We start from the raw sequence: 22135 nt of genomic DNA, 5'->3' as shown, positions 1-22135 counted from the left end.
TCTGACTGCTTTCTCCATACCAACAACTACGACTGGTCTTCAGCTGCGCTCCCCGGTCTGCTGTATTCTCCAGTCCAGAGCTTCACTGCCCAGTGTTTGAATTTTAATTTATATATTTATTTATATATTTATTTACATTTTAATGATTTCTTGTTTACTTTTCTTGTTTGTTTACCCTTTAGTTTAATTTTATATATATATATATATATAATCTAAACTTTATTTTATACTGTTTGCTTATAATTAGATACTGTATGTGTACTGTATGTATTAAATGTTGTGAAATATATAATAAAAAGTTTCACTATATTCATTTGTGTGGCATTTTTACACTTTAAAGTTTACACATGCAGTTGTTAAATTAAATAGGAAAAATAAATGAACAATATTTCATATTAAGCAATACTGGAACAGAATTGCTGCTTATCCTGTATTCTAGGCAGTATTGATAAACTGCCACAAAAAATATTAATACAAGTAGTAAGAACGCCGCCTCGCGGTTGCTGAATGTCGCACGACAACGTTGCTACAGCCTTCTCACGTCTTACATTTCTACGTTGTGACAATGTAGCGAGCACGTAAGCGGCAACGTTGCCTTTAAAAAAATACAACGTTGTGCAGACATCGCTACAACGTAAATGTGTTTGTTGGGTTATATACCATGTTCTTAAAATAAAATGTTTACTCTATTTTTAACCCACACATGAGTGGAAGTGCATAAAATTGAGTGTAGATGAGGGGAGTGTCTAAATAAATTTTGAGGTATTAATAGTGGGCTGGTATTTTAGTATTTTGTGTAGCAGAAACTTTTTTTAGTTTTTAATTTACCCTGAAATGTTTTTTTGTCTGTTTTGTTTATGAAAAAAACATTTAAGCACATTGCTGGTGTATAATTGTGAAATGGGAAAAAAGTCAATTGATGCTTTTAATTTAAAATAATGTTTATTTGTTTGCCCCCTAAAATATATATATATAATTTGTTCAACCATAGACAATACAAATACAAGGTTCTCAGACAAAGAAATGAAAAATGAAATATAAATATAAAATTAAATATGGAATTACATACTAAATGTCTAAGAAACTAAAACCAAACATTATAATAGTCTACTCTAGTCATTGCACGAAGCCCTGTATTCCAGTCCTCAAGCAATTTATTCAAGTTTCCCTGTATTTAAATTTTAATTTAGATTAAACCAATCAATAAAAATGAGGAACATCTACAAGTACATACTGCATATAAAAATCAATTTAAATTAAGTGGCCATAGAAATAACATGAATAATGTTTTTATCACTTTATCTTGTTTCTTATTTTTGACTTAGCAAGTTTTAAGATTGAAGTAACATTAACAATTTAGTCAAAAATGATTTCTTCAGGTGACGCAGTGGTGCAGAAGGTAGTGCTGTCGCCTCACAGCAAAAAGGTCGCTGGTTTGAGCCTTGGCTGGGTCAGTTGGCATTTCTGTGTGGAGTTTGCATGTTCTCCCTGCGTTCGCGTGGGTTTCCTCTGGGTCCTCCGGTTTCCCCCACAGTCCAAAGACATGTGCTACAATTAAATTGGGTAGGCTAAATTGTTGGTAGTGTATGATTGTGTATGGATGTTTCCCAGAGATTTGTTGCAGCTGGAAGGGCATCCGCTGTGTAAAAACATATGCTGGATAAGTTGGCGGTTCATTCCGCTGTGGCAACCCCGGTTTAAATAAAGGGACTAAGTCAAAAAGAAAATTAATAAATGAATGATTTCTTTAAACAATCTACCACTGACCTGTTCTAGTGGTCAACTCCATGTGTCTGTAAACATTTGAACACTGGCAGTTTCAAACAGTGGATCTTGGTGCACAAGATTATCAGTGGGATATTAGAGTTGTCACAGCCAGGCCAGGTTCTCCCCAGTCACAGTCACATGACCGATTGTCGATCACTAGGGTTGGGTATCGTTTGGGTTTTTTTTGATACCGGCGTGTAGCGAGTCGTGTAGTACCACGTCGCCCTGGGCACAAATCCACACCAGCTGGATTTCTCATCAACCCCGGATCGCTCACAGCTGGACCTCATCAGCCGGGGAGAGATATAAGCCAGCCCCACACATGAGGAAGTTGAGCTTCATTTCAGATGACTCCCTGCGCTAACGCTTGTCTCTCTCTGTCTCTCCCACAGCCGAATCCAGCTCGTGACCGATCCAACACCATCCCTCTCACCAGTCTTCACCTTCTCCCCGGAGCACCTGAGCACGCACCTCTAAGAAGAGCACTCATTCACCCCTTTATCACTTGTAAATAAAAGCACCCTCCGGGGCATTGTTTGTAACTTCATCTACGGTGTTTGTGTTTTCCCTCTGCCTCGCTACAACTGGTGGAGAATGCGGGCAATTGCAGAGGGAAAAAATTCAGAAGAAACACTCACCATTAAGTAGAAAATAACCGCTGAATTTTTCTCTGTGTTTGTTACAGACAGGCATCCGCTCTCTCTCTCTCCCACGCTTCCTCTTACTCGGCTGTCAACATCCCGTCGCCATGTCTGTGGAAGAGGTACTGCTCCACCTAGCGGAGATCTCCAGCAAACAGAATTCCATCTCTGAGCAACTTACAGCCAGACAGGATCGACTGGAACAGCAGCTCCGCCAGGTGGCCAGACACCATTCGACTCCCGAAGTGAGTGCGCATCATCATCTCACTAAACTCAGCGACCTGGATGATATTGATGCATATTTACATACATTTGAAGTTATTGCCGAGAGAGAAGCCTGGCCAAAAGAAAACTGGGCGAGAATGTTGGCTCCGTTTCTCACAGGAGAAGCGCAACGAGCATATTTTTCACTAGAGACACCTAAAAATGAAGATTACAAAGCGTTAAAAAAGGAGATATTAGCCAGAATGGGGCTATCCACAATCAGCGCAGCCCAACAGTTTTCCCAATGGTCTTATGACGAGAAACAACCAGTGAGAACTCAAGCAGCTCAACTTTCTCGCCTGGGGAGGCTATGGTTATTGGGAGGAGATCCCTCGGCGGTCCAGGTCGCTGAGAAGGTGATCATCGAGAAGATGATGCGTGCGTTACCCCGACGTTTGCGAACACTCACCAGCATGCGAAATCCTGAGTCACTGGCCACCCTGGTGGAGGCGATCGAGCTGGCTGAAGCTCACATCGCCAGAGATAATGGGGAGAGAGCGGCTCTGCCACCCCGGAGGGTAAGTGCACCTTGGCGACCGGTGGAGGGCACAGCGCGACCAGGCGGCAGACCAGCGGTCCCCAGCCCGATGGACGAGCCGATGCCTACCGAGCCGACGACGCACTCGACCCCGGCCTGGACAGCAGAGTGCGCGGTACACCGCAATATCCCTCCCGAAGCTCCCACCCATAAAGTCCAGCTAGAAGGGAAAACACAAACGGCCACTTTAGACACAGGAAGCGCCATCACCCTGGTTCACCCAAAAACTTTAAAATACCATCATGAAAGCAAAGGGCGAATAGCGATCACGTGTGTGCATGGTGATACCCGCCACGTACCCGCCCGAAGAGTGACCATCGCGGCGAAACCAGGCAGCTGGAGAATCGAAGTCGGGGTTGTTCCAGATCTTTCTGTGTCCCTCCTACTGGGCAGAGACTGGCCGGGGTTCGACGAACTCCTAACTCACCACCACGCTCCATCGGCTCGTTCAAAGAAGAACAAGCCACGGGCTCATCGGGACCGCAAACCAGCGCTGATAACCACCGAGAGCGACAGAGGGGGTGAGTCATCCATATCTGCTAATCTATACTTTGATCTGTTTCAACAGATAACCGCAGTAGGCGATTTTGGCAGAGCACAGAGGGAAGATGAAACGCTCAAACACTGTTGGCCACAAGTACGGATCATCGACGGAAATGAGCGACTTCCCAGCCCTCACCCCCTCCCACATTTCATTGTGGAAAATGGTCTGCTGTACTGTGTCGCAGAGAGGCGGGGGGAAAAGAAGACACTACTGGTCGTTCCGAGGACCAAGAGGGAGACGGTCTTGGAACTGGCACATACCCACCCGATGGCTGGACATCTGGGAGCGGCCAACACGGTGAAAAGGATCCGCGATCGTTTCCATTGGCCGGGGCTAGACGGGGAAGTAAAAAGGTATTGCCAGGCATGTGACATCTGCCAGAGAACGTCTCCCCAACGACCACCCCCCAGCCCTCTAATACCACTACCGATCATCGACGTGCCCTTCACCCGAATTGGTATGGACTTGGTAGGGCCTTTGCCGAAGTCGGCCCGGGGACATGAGCACATCCTTGTTATCCTCGATTATGCCACCAGATACCCTGAAGCGATTCCCTTGAGGAAAGCCACGTCATCGGCCATCGCGAAGGAGCTGTTTCTGCTATGCAGTCGAGTGGGAATCCCAACAGAGATACTGACCGACCAGGGCACCCCCTTCATGTCCCGGTTGATGGCAGACCTCTGTCACCTCCTCAAGGTAAAACAACTAAAAACCTCAGTGTACCATCCACAGACTGACGGCCTTGTCGAGCGATTCAACAAAACTCTGAAACAGATGCTCCGACGGGTGGTGGCAGAGGACGGGCGCGACTGGGACCTCATGATCCCGTACGTGTTATTTGGTATCAGGGAAGTCCCCCAGGCCTCCACAGGATTTACCCCCTTCGAACTGCTGTTTGGCCGCCAACCCCGAGGCCTATTGGATGTGGCTCGTCAAGCCTGGGAACAGGAACCAGCCCCCCAGCGGTCGGTGATTGAACACGTACGGGACATGAGAGAACGCATCGACAAAATCATGCCCATCGTCAAACAACACCTGACCGAAGCCCAGCGCGCCCAGCAGAGATTGTATAACCGGCCCGCCCAACCCAGAGAGTTCCACCCAGGGGACAAGGTGATGATACTCATACCTACCACAACGTCGAAGTTCCTCGCATCCTGGAAGGGACCATACACCGTGGTAGAAAGGGTAGGGCCGGTAAATTATCGAGTCCGTCAGCCGGGACGAAGACGGGAAGAACAACTTTACCACATCAATCTTATGAAGAAGTGGGTTGCAGCTCCAGGTCATCTCGTTGCCTTCGCTAAAGAAACTCTTCCCGTTGTCCACATTGGTGAGCAACTCTCACCAAACCAGAAGGCGGAGCTGCAAGCCTTGGTTGGTCAGTTCAAGGATGTGTTCTCGGAGAAACCGGGCCGAACCTCCATCATCCAACACAACATCATCACTCCTCCTGGCACCATCGTCCGGCAAAGGCCTTATCGAGTTCCAGAGGCTCGCAGGCTGGCTATCGACGAGGAGATCCAGAAGATGAGAAGGTTAGGCATCATCGAAGCATCCCGTAGCCCGTGGTCCAGCCCAATAGTGATGGTCCCCAAACCCGATGGCACCCTCCGTTTCTGTAACGACTTCAGGAAACTCAACGAGATCTCCAAGTTCGACGGATACCCCATGCCTCGGGTGGACGAGCTGCTGGATAGGCTGGGTGGAGCCCGATTTATCTCCACCATCGACCTCACCAAAGGCTACTGGCAGTTACCACTCAGTGAAGACGCCAAGGAGAAAACCGCCTTCTCCACACCCGGTGGGCACTGGCAATACCGGGTTCTTCCCTTCGGGCTCCATGGGGCCCCAGCCACATTCCAAAGAATGATGGACATCCTGCTGAGGCCCCACCAGCCATATGCAGCAGCCTACCTGGACGACCTCATCGTCCACTCAGAGTCATGGGAAGAACACCTATCCCGGTTACGGAGGGTGCTCTTAGATCTTCGACGGGCTGGGCTCACAGCTAATCCCAAGAAATGCCACCTGGGTCTAGCCGAAGCCAGATACCTCGGCTTCCACATTGGACGAGGTCTCATACAGCCACAACAAAACAAGGTCAAGGCACTACAAGAAACTCCACAACCCACCACAAAGACCCAGGTACGTGCATTTCTGGGGTTAGCGGGCTACTATAGATGTTTTATACCTAACTTCTCATCCATAGCCAGCCCTCTGACAGACCTGACCAGAAAGGGGCAGCCGGAGAGGATAAGATGGACCAAGGAAGCCGACGATGCATTCCGAGCCCTTAAGACGGCCCTCACGTCCTCACCGGTACTGCACGCACCTGACTTCGGCTGCCCCTTCATTCTACAGACGGATGCTTCCGACTCGGGCCTGGGCGCGGTCCTCTCCCAGGTCCACGGCAACGAAGAACATCCCATCATGTACGTGAGTCGGAAGCTGACCCCCGCAGAGACCCGCTACGCAACGGTGGAGAAGGAGGCCCTGGCGATCAAGTGGGCAATCCTGGAGCTAAGGTACTATCTCCTTGGCAGGAAATTCACTCTGGTGACCGACCACGCCCCGCTACAATGGATGGCTACAGCGAAGAACAGCAACGCTCGGGTCACCAGATGGTTCCTGTCGCTCCAGGATTTCAACTTCGACGTCCAACATCGAGCCGGGGCCTCCCACGGAAACGCAGACGGACTCTCACGGCTCTGGTCAGGATGGGCAGGTCTGTCGAAACATTCTACCCCCCCTCTCAATACACTGCTCTTCCTTCGCAGGATACCCAGGACCAGGACGACGCTAAGGGGGGGGGGGGAATGTAGCGAGTCGTGTAGTACCACGTCGCCCTGGGCACAAATCCACACCAGCTGGATTTCTCATCAACCCCGGATCGCTCACAGCTGGACCTCATCAGCCGGGGAAAGATATAAGCCAGCCCCACACAGGAGGAAGTTGAGCTTCATTTCAGATGACTCCCTGCGCTAACGCTTGTCTCTCTCTGTCTCTCCCACAGCCGAATCCAGCTCGTGACCGATCCAACACCATCCCTCTCACCAGTCTTCACCTTCTCCCCGGAGCACCTGAGCACGCACCTCTAAGAAGAGCACTCATTCACCCCTTTATCACTTGTAAATAAAAGCACCCTCCGGGGCATTGTTTGTAACTTCATCTACGGTGTTTGTGTTTTCCCTCTGCCTCGCTACACGGCGCTAAATCAATACTTTTAAAACGATACCGGTGCCAAAACGGTGCCTGAATTGATACTTTTTAGCCACAAAATGATGGTGGATGACTCTACAAAAATATTTTATTTGACAAAATATTTTTAAAAATCATTTTATAAAACAAAATAATTACAGTTTAAAGTAAACATCAATTTATATTGTATTACATTAATACATTTCCTTTGATCATTCGTTGGTTAGCATGAATTTAAAATTTGCATTGTGAAATATCATTAGTTTACTATTAACCTGTGGGGGCCAGGCAGGGGCCATGTACTTTTAGGAGCACATTTAAACATATATATCACAAAATACTTAAAACATTATTGGAAGTCATTTTTTTTCGTGCATCAATCTGCAGTCTTCATAAACAAGATAATTTAAATAACTTAAACTCAAAATAATCTTCCTTGTTCATTTATTGGACAAGTAACGTTGTACTGGTGTAGGAGAACACATTTCTAACATTCAAGTACATCAAGGCACATTGTTGCACCTTTAAACTTTAACAGGCCTACAGTTGAAGTCAATTTATTTTGCCCTCCCATACATTTAAAATAATGTTTCTGAAAATGTTTACAGTGTTTCCTAAAAAAAGAATTATTCTGGAGTCATAATAAGTTATATTTCTTATTGTTTATTTTGTGCATTGATAATGACCAAAACACATTGAATGACATTAAAAAGTAGCAATTTTACCCAATAAATGCGTTAATAATATCAACTGATTTATATATAGTTAATAAAATAAACTTAAACGATTAAAAACTGCAGCAAACATTTATTTAGGCCCGAACTACAACACCAAATGTAAAACTATTTTAGTGTCAGTTTTGCTTAAGTTGCACGCTAGTGTTGTAGGAGAGGGGAGTGGTCGCTTTAAGACTTGCCATTTGTAAGTTGAGTTGTAGTCCATAGCGAAGTGGGTAGTGTAGTTTGACATTATGTGAGCTCGCTGTGTGCTGTGTGTGCAGCTGAAGCAGAGGAAAAAAGTTTTACTTGGCTTTGTTTTATGTTCACTCAAGTTATTCCATCCGAGAGCTGTTTCCACCATGAACCTGACAACACGAAAATAAGTAAAAGAAGGGCATGCATTGATTACTTTTGTCCGTCTCATCCTTTGCACGGGCTGTTACTCTGATGCTGGACATTACTGAAGCGGAGAGAGTTACACTAGTTTGATCATGTATAAATATCATTATAACTATATTATATTATTATAACTATGCCTAAAACATCCTGACAATCAAGAAACAAATGACATTTCACAGGCGATTGTCTTCTGAGTGCACCAGACATTAATGACACTACTCATAGTGCTTGAGAAGAAGACAGTACTGTATGATCTATATACTTTGTAAAATAAAGACTTGCAGGTTAAAGAAACAGCATAGGAGGAGGTTTCCGCGAACCTTAGTGCAGATAAAAAGTATTTATTTATTTTTTTTAAAAGTGTTTTTGTATATAGAGAGGGATACATAACTAGATAGAATAGACATAGAGATAGAAATAGAGATAGATTGATCTCTGCAGCAGCTGCCGAAGAGCTGCGCGCTGCAGACGCAGATGGTGTGAAAGGCAAACACCTGCGTGCTGCTTCTGCTCTCCACTGCTTTTGCTTGCGTTCGTAAACAGGGGTTACACACAACTTGTTTAAAGACAGTTGCTGTGTAAGAATCTTTGCTTGTAAAATACGCTTTAGAATGTTTAGTTTAAGCAAATTGGACTAACGTGATCACGCGTGTAGATCGAAGAGTGTCGCTCTCGCTCACCGAAAACCAGGCTAAATGCGCTGTACTACGTTGCGTGCGTCTGTTTCCTAGCGACAATAACAAAAGCCTGATATCGCCTGTTATATCTCAAAGTTGTTCAGAATCAAATGTTTAGTGATGGTGTGTGACAACGCCTATGTGTGCCTTTTTTCATGCACCCCTTTGATGCTTCTTACGTTTTTGCCGCAGCACCGAAATTCATTCGCTGATTTAATACCGGTACATACCGGTTACCAAGGTACTGGTACTATAATGGCACCGGGTTTTGGTACCCAACCCTACCGCTCACAGAATGGCAGAGGGGAATGGCCATTCAATTAAGGCTGTGACGGTAATCGTGACAACTGCGTCACCGCGGTGGTCAGTTTCCATTAGGTCCATTGCCACCGGCGGTAGTAAGTGACGTCATGCACTTTAAAACACAAATTACCATTATGTTGCCAAGTATTTGGCTAAATTTCTGTTAGAATATAACATTAGCCGCGATTCAGCAAGTTCAACCATGAATCTTGTTGGAAAACGAAATTTTACATCTGGGAATATTTTAACATTAATATTTTAGGCATTTCCAAAAATGGCCAGGTACTAAAGAGAAAGTAAAAAATAGAAGTCATTGATAAGAAATGGAGCAACATATTTAGTAAGTTAAGAACGCGCCACTCCGCAGTGTAGAGAACCTGCTTTCCGAGAAATGCGGAGGTGGAACAGAAGCAAGAAACAGTATCTGTGCATTTGTGCTACAAGCACACCGTCTGAACGTGTATTGCTGGAAAAATTATAATCCCAATTAGGTCTTCACTTAAACCGAACAAAGTCAACATGTTAGTTTTTCTGGCATATAATTTAAAATATGAATAGAAAACAAAAGATGGAGGTACGCTGTTTTTTTTAAACATCTGACTTATATTTTTACTAGCAGGCTAATATTTTTTTACTTTTAATAATTATTACTATTTATACTATTACCGATTAGTAAAGTGCCATTTAGGCTATTTGTGAAGTTCTTAAAAATTTTACGTTAAATTATTATTATACAGTTTCAATCAGTTATTTAATATTTAACTACACTATTTATAAACAGTATTGTGTTGTTTTATTAACGAAAGTTAAAAAATAAACATGTACATTTATACTGATGTTTTATTAATTGATATTTAATTAAGTTATAAGTTATTCCTTAATTTTTACATAAAAGGTAAATTAACTTAGGTAGGCTACTTTATTTGTTGGTGATACAGGAGGAACATTTTTGCCAGTGATTAATGTTCTCTCCACTTAAAAAAAAAAAATTTGATAAATAATTTGCGAAAAGGATGCAATAAAAAAATGCATGCTCTTAGTCTTAATCATTCTTCATAATCTGATTAATACATGCATTAAACCTTTTGCGCCGACAAGAACAAGCCCTAAAAAAGTCTAGAGAGAGAAGAGTTATTAATATGTACAATTGGTATTAGTTCATTTTAATGCTCATAAACACGAACTGCGTTGCATGATAAACGCCTTCACAATGTCATATCTTCGATCTTTTCTGAAGAACAATCCATGCCGTCTCCCCAGGTTTTCATCTGTTTTTTTTTTCTTTCTTCTTGCTACAAACAATACAGTATCAGCGCCAGACCAGTGGTTTAAATTATATTTTAGTCCTTATTTCTTTTTGTTTTATTTCAAAATACATAAACGTTTTGTATTGCATATTTTTTAAACATTATCATTTAGCCTACATGCAGCGCATAGAGGTTCATGCGGCAAATCCCATTTACTCATGCATTATCCCCATTTCATTTATGACACTGTAAGCTTGATTCGCAGGCTGATCATCTTTACACTCAAAAGGCATTTTTAAGTCTCCTAATTTGAGACTGCTGCTGGGAAGTTTCTTATTACAACTGTTAGCGATGTCAAAATGAAAGCAAACATTAAAAAGCGTAACCTAATCCCTAACTGAAAAAGGAATGTGAAAATGCAGTTGCGTCTCTGCTAAAATTAATTTAAAGACAAATTTATTTTGTGTTTTTTTCCCTTTAGAGATCAAGAGAGTTGTATTTAAAGAATTAATTTAAAAAAAAAACATGAAATGAATGTCCAGTACTTTCCAGTGAGTTTAGTGCGCCTCCGCATGCGTGTTTTAAAGGCTACAGGCCCACCCTGACCTGACGTGGGGACCAGATCTCTGCACTATTGCTTTAATTTCACAATTTTCATAATTTCATTGCATTTTCATTTGGTAAAATATCTAAGTTTATGTTCTGAAAGTAGTATCAATGACTGGAGTTTTAGTAATTAAAGACAGAAAGAACGTTCACTTTTGAGTGAACTTCTGTCACAGATTATTTTAGTTTTTAGTATGATTGACATATAAGAACTAGTAAATTAAATAAAAACTAGTATCTAACGATTAAGTACTAGTACCTAATGAATATTAATACTTAATGAACCTAATAGTATCTAATACTTGAGTACTAGTATCTATTAATTAGGTACTAGTATCTAATTAATAAGTACCAGTAGTTAATGAATAACTAGCAATACATAAAAATATGTACTAATCCCAGTTGGAATACATACTAGTCAAAACTGAACAGTTGATATCTCAATGACAGATCCCATTGAAATCAATAGAAACATTTTAAATTTGTTACTAGTAACAACAAAATAGTTACTAGTCAGTATTAAAATTAGTACTAGTATCTAATAAATTAAAAACTATATATTTAATAAGCACTACTTAATAAATAAGTACTAGTATTTAATAAATAAAACTATAAGAGTAATATCTAATGAATAAGTACTAGTATAATAAAATAAACTAGTGTCTAATGAGTAAGCACTAGTATATTTTTAAAAAGCACTAGTATTTAATTAATAAGCACAAGTATTTATTGGAAAAGATATCTAAAAAATAAGCACAAGTAACATGAAATTAGATACTAGTACGGGTTATAGATTAAATGTAAAAACGGCTTGCCATACATGCACAGCAAACTGGAGAGTATGACACACACACACACACACACACACAGCAGGCTAGGGAAATCTACGTTTCTCATTGCAATCAGCATGTTTTTTTGGTGTAGTCTGTTAAAATTGTGTTTATTTTTTTTATTAGGATTCCCCGTGACTGAAACATGTTGCTAAATGCATTCACTAACGCCTCCGCAGAATGTGATCTTGTGAAATCCTGACAGTGTAGCACAATGTTGTGTCTTTCAAAGTTTGAGTCAATAAAGTGTGCTGTTAAGCTTAGCAGGGATATTGGACAGGCGTCTGCACTCCATATATCACAGGTTGTTCATAGAGGCAAATTAATTCCATGATTCTGAACACGATGTCTTTCCACCTCGTACTAACCCTGCTGTATGGTTTACGTCGTGCATCACTCACAGTCGGCTGGATGAGGGATTCTCATACGCAGCATATTTAGTTCTAAGATGTCTAATCATGTTAGTGCTGTTAAAATGCCGTTGCTTGCTCAAGGGGTTTTATCGCGACATACATTGCAAATGGCTAACTTTACGTCTTTATTGGACACTTTAAAAAAGACGGGGGAACTCGTGCTGCAACAGGTAAGCTCCTCTCTGCTGTTGTTTATCGTTTTGCCGTGCATGCATGTGTGAAAAAGTTGTGCGAGTAATTTATGTCAAGTGATCTGCCTTTTTGATCGGCGCTTTTGGGGTTAGCCGATCAAGCTATTTTTAGCCAATAACGGCCGATCGTGATCTGTGGCCGATCAATCGTTGCATCACTAGCATGCGGTATGAACTTCCATTAAAACAACACTCTTCTAGTAGTTCATAGTTGCATTCAATGTTTCGTTTGTCATGTGTTACGACCCCCTCGTTTGAGTCGCAACATAAAAGAGTTCGGACAACCAAGAATGTATATGCAACTTATTTTTTATGCATAAAACTAAATAGAACAACAAATCAACAAACAAACAAATGTCTAGGGGAAAATAAAGAAAATAACTACTTTAACTACACAAATAAATAATGCTAAACAAAACCATAAGGTTGCAAAAATCAAGAGTCTTGACACGAGGACGGCCCATAGCCACACCGTCCTTCAGAAGCTAGCACACAAATCACTTTTATATGGTTTGAGCCAATTAGTGAACAACCAGGCACCCAATCAGGATCTGCCACATCCATACTGAAATCCTGGGGTCGTCACACCTCCCACTCCAAAAGGAGGTTCCCTAAAGAACCGACAAAAACAAACTAGTGAAACAAACAGAACATATACCAACTAAATTGAAATTTACAATAACAGGAGTACTCATCTCCATAAATCTCACTCCATTTTTCTCCCCGACTCCTGGGCCCTAGGAAATTAGAGTAAAGACTAGAGGTAGAAAATGAGAGAGAGACAGAATTAAGGGGAAGGTAGAAAAGAGAGAGAGACAGAGACAGAGAGACAAACAGAAGATATGCCCAACCTAATGGGACATCTTACACTCTTGAGAGAGCGTCTGCAATCAAATTGTCTTTACCACAAATGTTTAATCAGCAGAGAGAATGGTTGTAATATAAGGCTCCATCTCATAATCCGCTGGTTCTTTCCACGCATTCGATCCAAGAAAGTTAAAGTATTATGGTCTGTATAGATGACAATTGGACCACAAACTGAACTCAAATAGACCTCAAAGTGTTGAACAGCCAACACAAGAGCTAAAGCCTCTTTTTCCACTGTTGAATAGACCTGCTGATGACGATTGAATTTTTTTGAAAAATAACTGACTGGATGCTCAACTCCTTTGTCATCTTCCTGAAGAAGAACTGCACCAGCACCAAAAGCACTAGCGTCCACAGCTAGAAGGAAAGGTCCCTCAAAGTTTGGTGCAGTCAACACCGGAGCATTAGCTAAAAGAGATTTAGCATTATTAAAAGCACATTGACACTGCAATGACAAATGGAAAGGTCTTTTTGGGCTCAATAAATCTGTCAGAGGGGCAACAACATTTGCAAAATTCTTACAAAAACCTCTATAGTAACCCACCATTCCGAGAAAACGCCTTAACTCACGACGAGTAGTGGGAATGGGAAAACTAGAGATGGCTTCAACTTTAGCACTGATAGGACAAACGCATCCTCTGCCAACTACCTTACCCAAATAAGTCACTGTAGCCTTACCAAACTCACACTTGGCAAGATTAACAGTCAAGTTTGCTTTAGCTAAACGTTCAAACAGTTCTCTAATTTGTGCTAGATGTTCTGACCAAGTAGAACTATACAGAACAACATCATCAAGGTAGGCTTCACATCCCTGCAGCCCCGATAACACTCGATTTACCAGACGTTGAAAAGTCGCTGGAGCGTTTCGAACTCCAAAAGGCATAACTGTGTACTGTAGGAAACTGTCTGGTGTAATAAAAGCAGACAATTCCTTAGCACGAGATGTTAATGGCACTTGCCAGTATCCTTTAAAAAGTTAAAACTTACTTACAAACTGTGCAGATCCTACTCGATCTACACAATCATCAATTCTGGGTAAAGGAAAACAATCAGGTTTTGTAAGTGAATTGAGCTTCCTATAATCAGTACAAAACCGATAAGATTGATCTGATTTAGTCACTAGAATGCAGGGGGAGCTCCACGAACTAAAACTGGGTTCTGCTAAACGTCGAGTAAGCAAATATTCCACTTCTTTCTCAAGTAGTTTCATTTTAACATGATTCACCCGATATGGATGTTGTTTTACAGGTGAAGCCATCCCAACATCAATGTCATGTTGAATGACATGAGTTTGAGTAGGAACATCAGAAAAGATAGAAGGGAATGAATTTACCAACTCAATGATACTGGTCTTCTCTGGTTCGCACAAATGAGACAGATGATGAGAGAGATTAGCAAGAAATTCTGAATTATCCTTCCACAACTCCTCGTGGAGGACCACTCTTTTCATCCAGATCAGTAGTCATGTCCACAGGGGCTCCTGAAAGACTGGAGTCAAGATCAGAGGTTACAACATGTACTGAAATAGATGAAACAGGGCTTAAGTATGGCTTCAACAAGTTGACATGGCAAACCTGTACTTTCTTCCGTCGATCAGGTGTACTTAAAAGATAGTTGTTATTCATGTAACACTTTACTATGGTGTATGGTCCACTAAACCTAGCCTGAAACGGACTACTCAAAACAGGTAGCAATGCTAAAACTTTATCACCAACCTGAAAACTTTGGAGTTTACCTTTGCGATCGAACAACCAATGCATCTTTTCCTGAGACTTACCTAGTTTTTGCAAAGCGATAGCTCGAGCTTCATAAAGTCGATAATGAAAACTACTAACATAATCTAAAACATTCTCAGGTGGATCAGAGATGTTCCATTCATCGGCTAAAACAGCAATCGGGCCTCGGACTGTGTGTCCAAACAGCAACTCAATGGGGCTAAAACCAGTGCTCTCCTGAACAACTTCACGAATAGCCAGCAACATCCAGGGAAGTCCATCCTCCCAGTCACAATTAAGTTCAACACAATAGGATCTCAAAAGTGACTTAAGAGTCTGGTGGAACCTTTCTAAACCTCCCTGACTCTGAGGATGATAAGCACTCGAGATATTGTGTTTAACTTTAAGTTGTTGTAGAACTTTTGAAAATTGTCGGGACATAAAATTTGAACCTTGACCAGACTGAATGGTTTTTGTAATACCAAAGATAGACATGAAATTTGTCAAAGCCTTTAAAATCGATTTTGTTGTGATCGATCTCAATGGATAAGCTGTAGGATAGCGTGTAGACTGGCACATTACAGTAAGCAAATAGGCATGTCCGGCCTTAGATCGGGGTAAAGGACCCACACAATCTATGTTTAGATGTTCATAAGGGGTAATACAAACAGCAATGGGTTGTAAAGGAGCCAATGGAATACGTTGATTTGGCTTTCCGGTTATTTGACAGTTGTGACAAGATCGTATGTATTTAGTCACATCTTTCTTAAGTCTAGGCCAATAAAATTCCTTCAAAATCTTATCATACATCTTTCTTACCCCCATATGACCAGCAGGGCCTTGGTGTGACAGCCTTAAGACATCATGACGAAAAATGGAAGGAACTACAATTTGGATCCTAGGATCAAGAGAAGAGTCAGAAGACATAGGCTGTTGTCTACAAAGCAACCCATCCCGAAGAATATAAGACGTGGAGACTTTGTTTTCTCCACCAGCACTGACTAAGGAGAACATCTCCTGAACAGCTTCATCCGCATGCTGGGCTTTAATCAGCTCAGCTCGAGTCACACTATGAAGTGGAGATAACAAACAGGTGTTTGCATTGGCATCACAATGTGGACTTTCAAAAAGTGAAACAGGCTTTTCAACATGTGCATCAAGAGATGTAATCTCGCGCACAGAAGTGTCTTCATCTACTGTAGTGGTGTTCACAGTACCAGGCTCTAGTGAAGAGTCTGTAGATGAAATAAAAGTATCACTAAGAACACTTCCTGTCTCATCCAACACTCCTCTCTTAGTCATCGCTCGAGTTACAGCGCATGTTGGAAACAAATCAGAACAGTCAGGAGGCTCATTCAATCCTTCAACAGAAGGAAACACAACAGGTGGATTTTCACCATAAGGGCTGTTTCTCAATTCCAAGAACGCAGAGAACGGACTTGTGTTCTTGTGGAGACCGGTCTTGCCAGGTGTCCTCGGAAGAACGAACTCAGGAGACCGCGAGGGAAGAGAACGCGTCCTTTGAGAATTGAGATGCTGCGTTCTTTCTGATGGTCACATGACCTTCACATGTTTTAAATGGAAAATTAATTAAACATTACAGCCTTCTTACAATGATTTATTGTTTTTCCCCCTTTTCAAAATATATACTTTGCATAAAAACATTATAAATATATGTTGCACAATATAAATAATCAGATTTTGATTTAAATTTCAGCAAAGAAACACCCTTAATGTGTTTATTCCTTTTATTAAGATGTCCATGGTAATGTTTACTTTCACCGTTTCATTTAGGGAAACTCATGAGGTAAATAATTCATATCTATGAAGTTTAATAAGTAATCAAGATAAAATGCAGCGCTTCCCACCTCCAGTCGCAATGACTTCTGGGACTTCCAGAGCGAGTTCGGTGCTCAAGTCTGCATCGGTGCGTCCTCGATATCAAGAACACATCCGGGAAGTTTCACACGTCCTCCGTACTTGCGGTCTTGAGTATTGGAACTGAACTTAGGCAGCTGATGATGACGTTTCACGAGAACACGAGGACGCAAGAGCGCTGAAGAATGCATATTGAGAAACAGCCAAGGTTTCTCCCACACATTACCACCAGCCAAGTCATTTCCAAGTATAAAGGTGACACCAGGAATAGGAAGGTTAGAATGAACTCCTACAACTACATCACCTGTTACAAGTTTGGAGTTAAGGTGAATGTGGTGCAATGGAACTTCCATGTAGCCCATTTCTAGCCCTCTGACCAGCACATGAGACCCAGTAGCAGTATGTTCAGACAAAGGCAAAAGTCCTTGCATCAAAAAAGACTGTCCTGCACCTGTATCACAAAGAATACGAACAGGAACAAATTCATCAGAGTCAGGCGAAGAAACACTACTATCAGTAATGAATGGCCCAAAATCAACACTGGTCTTATCCTCCACTTGAGTGATACTTATTTTCTCAATCTGCTCGGTGCTAACATTGTGATTCACTTTTGAAATCAAACCAACAGGTTTAACAGATTTATCTTTCTTTTTTTAAAATAGCACAGTCAGAAATTTTATGTCCTTGTTTTTTAAAATAAAAACAAATAATTTCACCTTTTTGATGTGTGAGTGAAACATTTTCAGCAGGAACTGACACAACATGCTGACGTGAAAGCATCTTTTTACTTTTACTCATAGAATTCAGCTTTAATCTACTCATATCATTTACATGAGCAGTACTCTGGTGAGTGAGAGTAAATTCATCTGCCATAAGTGCAGCCTCAGACAGTTTAGTCACTTTATGCTCATTAAGATACATGGCCACAGCATTTGGAACACAGCACTTAAACTCTTCAAGAAGAATGAGCTCTCGAAGCTCCTCCTTAGATTTAATTTTTACAGATGAGCACCAGCGGTCAAACAGATTTTCTTTCTCTTTAGCAAACTCAAGAAAAGTATTTTTCTCAGATTTAAAATGAGTTCAGATTTTTTGTTGATAAGCCTCAGGTGCTAATTCATAAGCTTGTAAAATAGCGGACTGCACAATCTCATAATCGCTACTTTGCTCTGTAGTCAACGCTGAATATACATCCTGTGCTCTCCCTATCAACACGCACTGCGATAATAATGTCCAAAAAGTCTTTGGCCACTTTAATGACTCTGCAACACATTCAAAATGCTGAAAGTATTTCTTTACTTCCCTCTCTAAAAACGTTGGCACTAGCCTAATGTTTTTTTGAACATCAATCACATTTGACTCAGCTGCTGACATTAAAGGAGCTTGATGTGATTTTAATTTCAATTCCAGCTCAAGTTTTCGCAATTGAAACTCTCTTTCCTCTCGCTCTTTATCAAACTGAAACTCCATTTTCCGCATCTCTAACTGATGTTGCATTTTCTTTACTTCAAAATCATTCTCCAACTCTTTTGATGAAGATGACATGACTGCCAACAGCAAACGCTTTAACAATAACAAAGCGTGCACACTAGAGATGCGCGGATGGGCTATTATTTCATCCGCAACCGCATGACAAAATTCATCATCCGTCCGCCAACCATCCGCACTAACATTTTTGACCAATTTTTAAAACCGCACCCGCCCGCCATCTGCTGATTGGGCTCTTTATTTGAATGGCTTATTCCTTTTTTTTATTAAATTAATGTTTCTTTATTGATCATTATATAATAGAGAATGACTTTAATGTAGACATGCAGTTAATCCAAACGTGCAAGTCATTAATTGACGACGCTTTGAAGTGACGCTAAAGATACGAAGACGTGTCTTTTCACTTGATTCGATTCCTCGGTCCTTCAGTCTTTTCCTTGCGTCCTTCCCTCGTAACGTTATCCCGGTGGGGTGGAAACACGAGGAAAGAAAGCAAGGAAAGGAAACGAGGATGCACAAATAAGAAATGAGAAGCACCCAAGCTCTCAGAATATCAGCAGTGAACTCAGTCTCCAATCGGCGCACAGGGACAAAAATAAATAAATAGCCTAAATTAAACGCACTGTACTATACAACTTTTTTTTATTGTAGCCTAATAGAAAACGCATTGACACATCATTTCAACATGCTGCTATTTAGCCTACTACTAAATGCCTATTTCACTTAATTTTTTAGTAAATAGATAGAATAAGTCATTTACATTATAGCCTAATAATGTTTGCATTTGTAGTTGTCCATAGCAACCCCAAAAACGTACCTGCTTGCCTTGCACATCTAATTAATGGGCACAGTTTTTCGACTATTTTTTTTTTTTGCTGTGGATGTTATTGAGCTTGTAGAAATCGGAAACAACACAGTTCTGCGACACAGATTAACCTTTATTGATATCTCTATCAGACAATACCTATTTTATATGCCAAAAGAAACAACAGGCAGTAAAAAAAAATATTAACATAAATAGCTATCTTAATGTAGGCATAGGCTATTGTCGCATGCTTTGGCAAACAGTTGAAAATTTTTTAATTAAAACGTCATATCGTGCCTTAGCCTTGTAGGTTCAGTCACCCCCACAATTAGAAATTAAATTACAAAAATAGATATGCCATCCCTCTTTGAGCGAACCTGACCAGGCTAAAGTGCATGTATGACAAGAGCCCCAATAACCCATGGACTTAGGATCATCCCCATTCCCCTCAAACTTGAAGCATAACGAAATACTACACCATTAAATTTGCGACAAAGAAATTCTGGCAAAATAACCTAAGCCTCGGAACGTAAAAGCGAGGCCAACATGTCTAGAATAGAATAGGCTAAACCAATATGAACGTAAAATTATCAGCTGACCGAACTCAAAAGTTTATATTGAACATATGTGTAACCTAAATAACATAGGCTAATTGGTTTAATATGCCTGACCTTAGGTCTAGTTTGATTTTTTCTTGGCACAATGCAGGAATAAAATAGCATCTACAGTGTCAGGATTCAGACGGGAGCGCCTGCATAGCCACTATAATGCGCCCTGCTGCACTGAAGGAGCGCTCGCTCGCAGCACTTGTTGCTGAAATGCATAGAATTCTCTTGGAAAGGTGCTGTAGTCATGGGAATGCCTGGCCTTATTTCTCCCAAAAGGAAAGTAGATTTTCCTCTGCTGATCCGTCTATACGGAAGTTTGTAGAGGAATACTTCTGTACACTTCATCCAGAATTAATGTATCCGATTCCTCCTCCCATTCTGTGAAGTCAGTCCTAGGCTTTTTCGTTGGTGCGCCAGCTATTAATATAAAAACAGTACAACCGCCCGCCACCCGCCCGAATTTAATTAAAATATTATTTTTTCGTAACGTCATCCGCCCGATCCGCGGTTTATCCGCGGAGTCCGCGGCTATAACCGCCAACCGCGCATCTCTAGTGCACACACTGAAGCGCACGTGAAACTAGCACCTAACAACTACAATTCCCATCAGCCACTTCGCCAGGAACAATAACAGCAGACACCCTCAGTTTACAAAAACTCACCGTTATAAGAGATTACTATAAACTATAGTTACTCTATTAATCGGAGGGCATCATAATTAACAAATATGGAAAAAACAAAGTGTCACCTTATGAAAAGAATGAAAATAAGAGACTTCAGTTCCTACCTACGCGAAATATAACTAACAAAACCTACCTAATCTTCAAAGGTGTACCGGACTCGGGGCGGCTTTTAAACGCTAAGCTCAAGGACAATTGGCATAGCCAAAAGCCCGATGCGTACCCCCGACAAAGACTTAATAATCTCCATCCAGAATAACCTTCAAAAATAAAAAAAGGCAAAATAACAAACCAAAATAACAAATAGTGTCTCGATGGAATGATTACAAACCCAGCTGAGAACACTCTAACTACCTGTAGTCTACTCATTTACATTGGTGAACACAAATAAAATGCATTACCTTATGTGTAGTTAAATTATCCGGACGAGCGCCCAATTTTATGTTACGACCCCCTCGTTTGAGTCGCAACATAAAAGAGTTCGGACAACCAAGAAAGTATATGCAACTTATTTATTATACATAAAACTAAATAGAACAACAAATCAACAAACCAACAAATGTCTAGGGGAAAATAAAGAAAATAACTACTTTACACAAATAATGCTAAACAAAACCATAAGGTTGCAGAAATGAATAGTCTTGACACAAGGACGGCCCATAGCCACACCGCCCTTCAGAAGCTAGCACACAAATCACTTTTATATGGTTTGAGCCAATTAGTGAACAACCAGGCACCCAATCAGGATCTGCCACATCCATACTGAAATCCTGGGGTCGTCACACACAGGTGCATGAAATGTTCCTGATTGAAAGTGGAAGTGCAAAACTGCAGTTAGGGTCGACAGATTATCAATGAAACACCCAAAATTACCTTAAAAAAAGCTAAATTGTCCGTAGCTTATGTGTGTGAATGAGAGTGTATAGGTGTTTCCCAGTGATGTCTCGCTACAATCCATCCCGCTCTTTAAGATCTCAAAACTCAGAGCTTCTGGTAGTACCTAGAATAGCAAAGTCGAATAAAGGAGGTTGAGCCTACTCATTTATGGCTTCTAAACTCTGAAATAGCCATCCTATTAACGTCCGAGGCTCAGAAAAACTCTCGCAGTTCAAAACTAGATTAAATACCCATCTTTTTAGTAAAGCATACACTCAGAGCATCACTTAGCGGTTTAATACATGAATGTGCTCCACACAGGTTTCTTCATCTCATTTATATACACTATGAACAGCAGCTACGCTAATTATTCTCTTTATTCTCTATTTCCACCTGGGGATACCCTCCCTCAGGCCCTCAGACCAGGCAGCGCCATTGATTTGATCCAAGACAAGCGACGAGATGCTTGGTCTTAGATCCCAAGGTTTCCATGTCCTGGACCAGGCCGTATCCTGAGCAGCAACTGTGGTGGTCATGGAGGAGTAGAGTGCGTGAGACTGATTCCTGTGACGGTCCAGAGACAGACGAGTCTTCGCTGAGGCCCAGCTTCCACCCTTCAGTGCTTAGACTGCTTTTTTTTTTTTTTTTTTTTGCCAGTGGAGAAATGGTCGTTCCCATCATAGTTCTCTCGAGGTTTTTTCTTCACTTACGCCAATTGGTGAAGTTTTTTCCTCTCCACTAGATTGCATGGTTCGGGATCTCTGGAGCTCTGCATCGATGGATTTGCTCTTCAGTGTTTGGACTCTTAGTAGTCATTATTAAACCACACTAAACTGAGCTAAACTGAACTGAACTTAAACTTTAAAACTGAACTACAC

General features: G+C 41.4%; 1 long non-coding RNA gene across 1 annotated transcript in view; it reads right to left on the bottom strand.

Annotated features, from left to right (window-relative positions):
* LOC141375519 (uncharacterized) overlaps positions 1-22135 on the bottom strand; it is a 71161-nt gene that overhangs the window by 25825 nt on the left and 23201 nt on the right. The gene's annotated exons all lie outside the window — the stretch shown is intronic.

The sequence above is a fragment of the Danio rerio genome, chromosome 1 (assembly GCF_049306965.1).
Source record: "Danio rerio strain Tuebingen ecotype United States chromosome 1, GRCz12tu, whole genome shotgun sequence".
NCBI lineage: Eukaryota > Metazoa > Chordata > Actinopteri > Cypriniformes > Danionidae > Danio > Danio rerio.
Note: the sequence above shows the minus strand (reverse complement) of the source record. Positions and strands in the feature narration are given on the sequence as shown.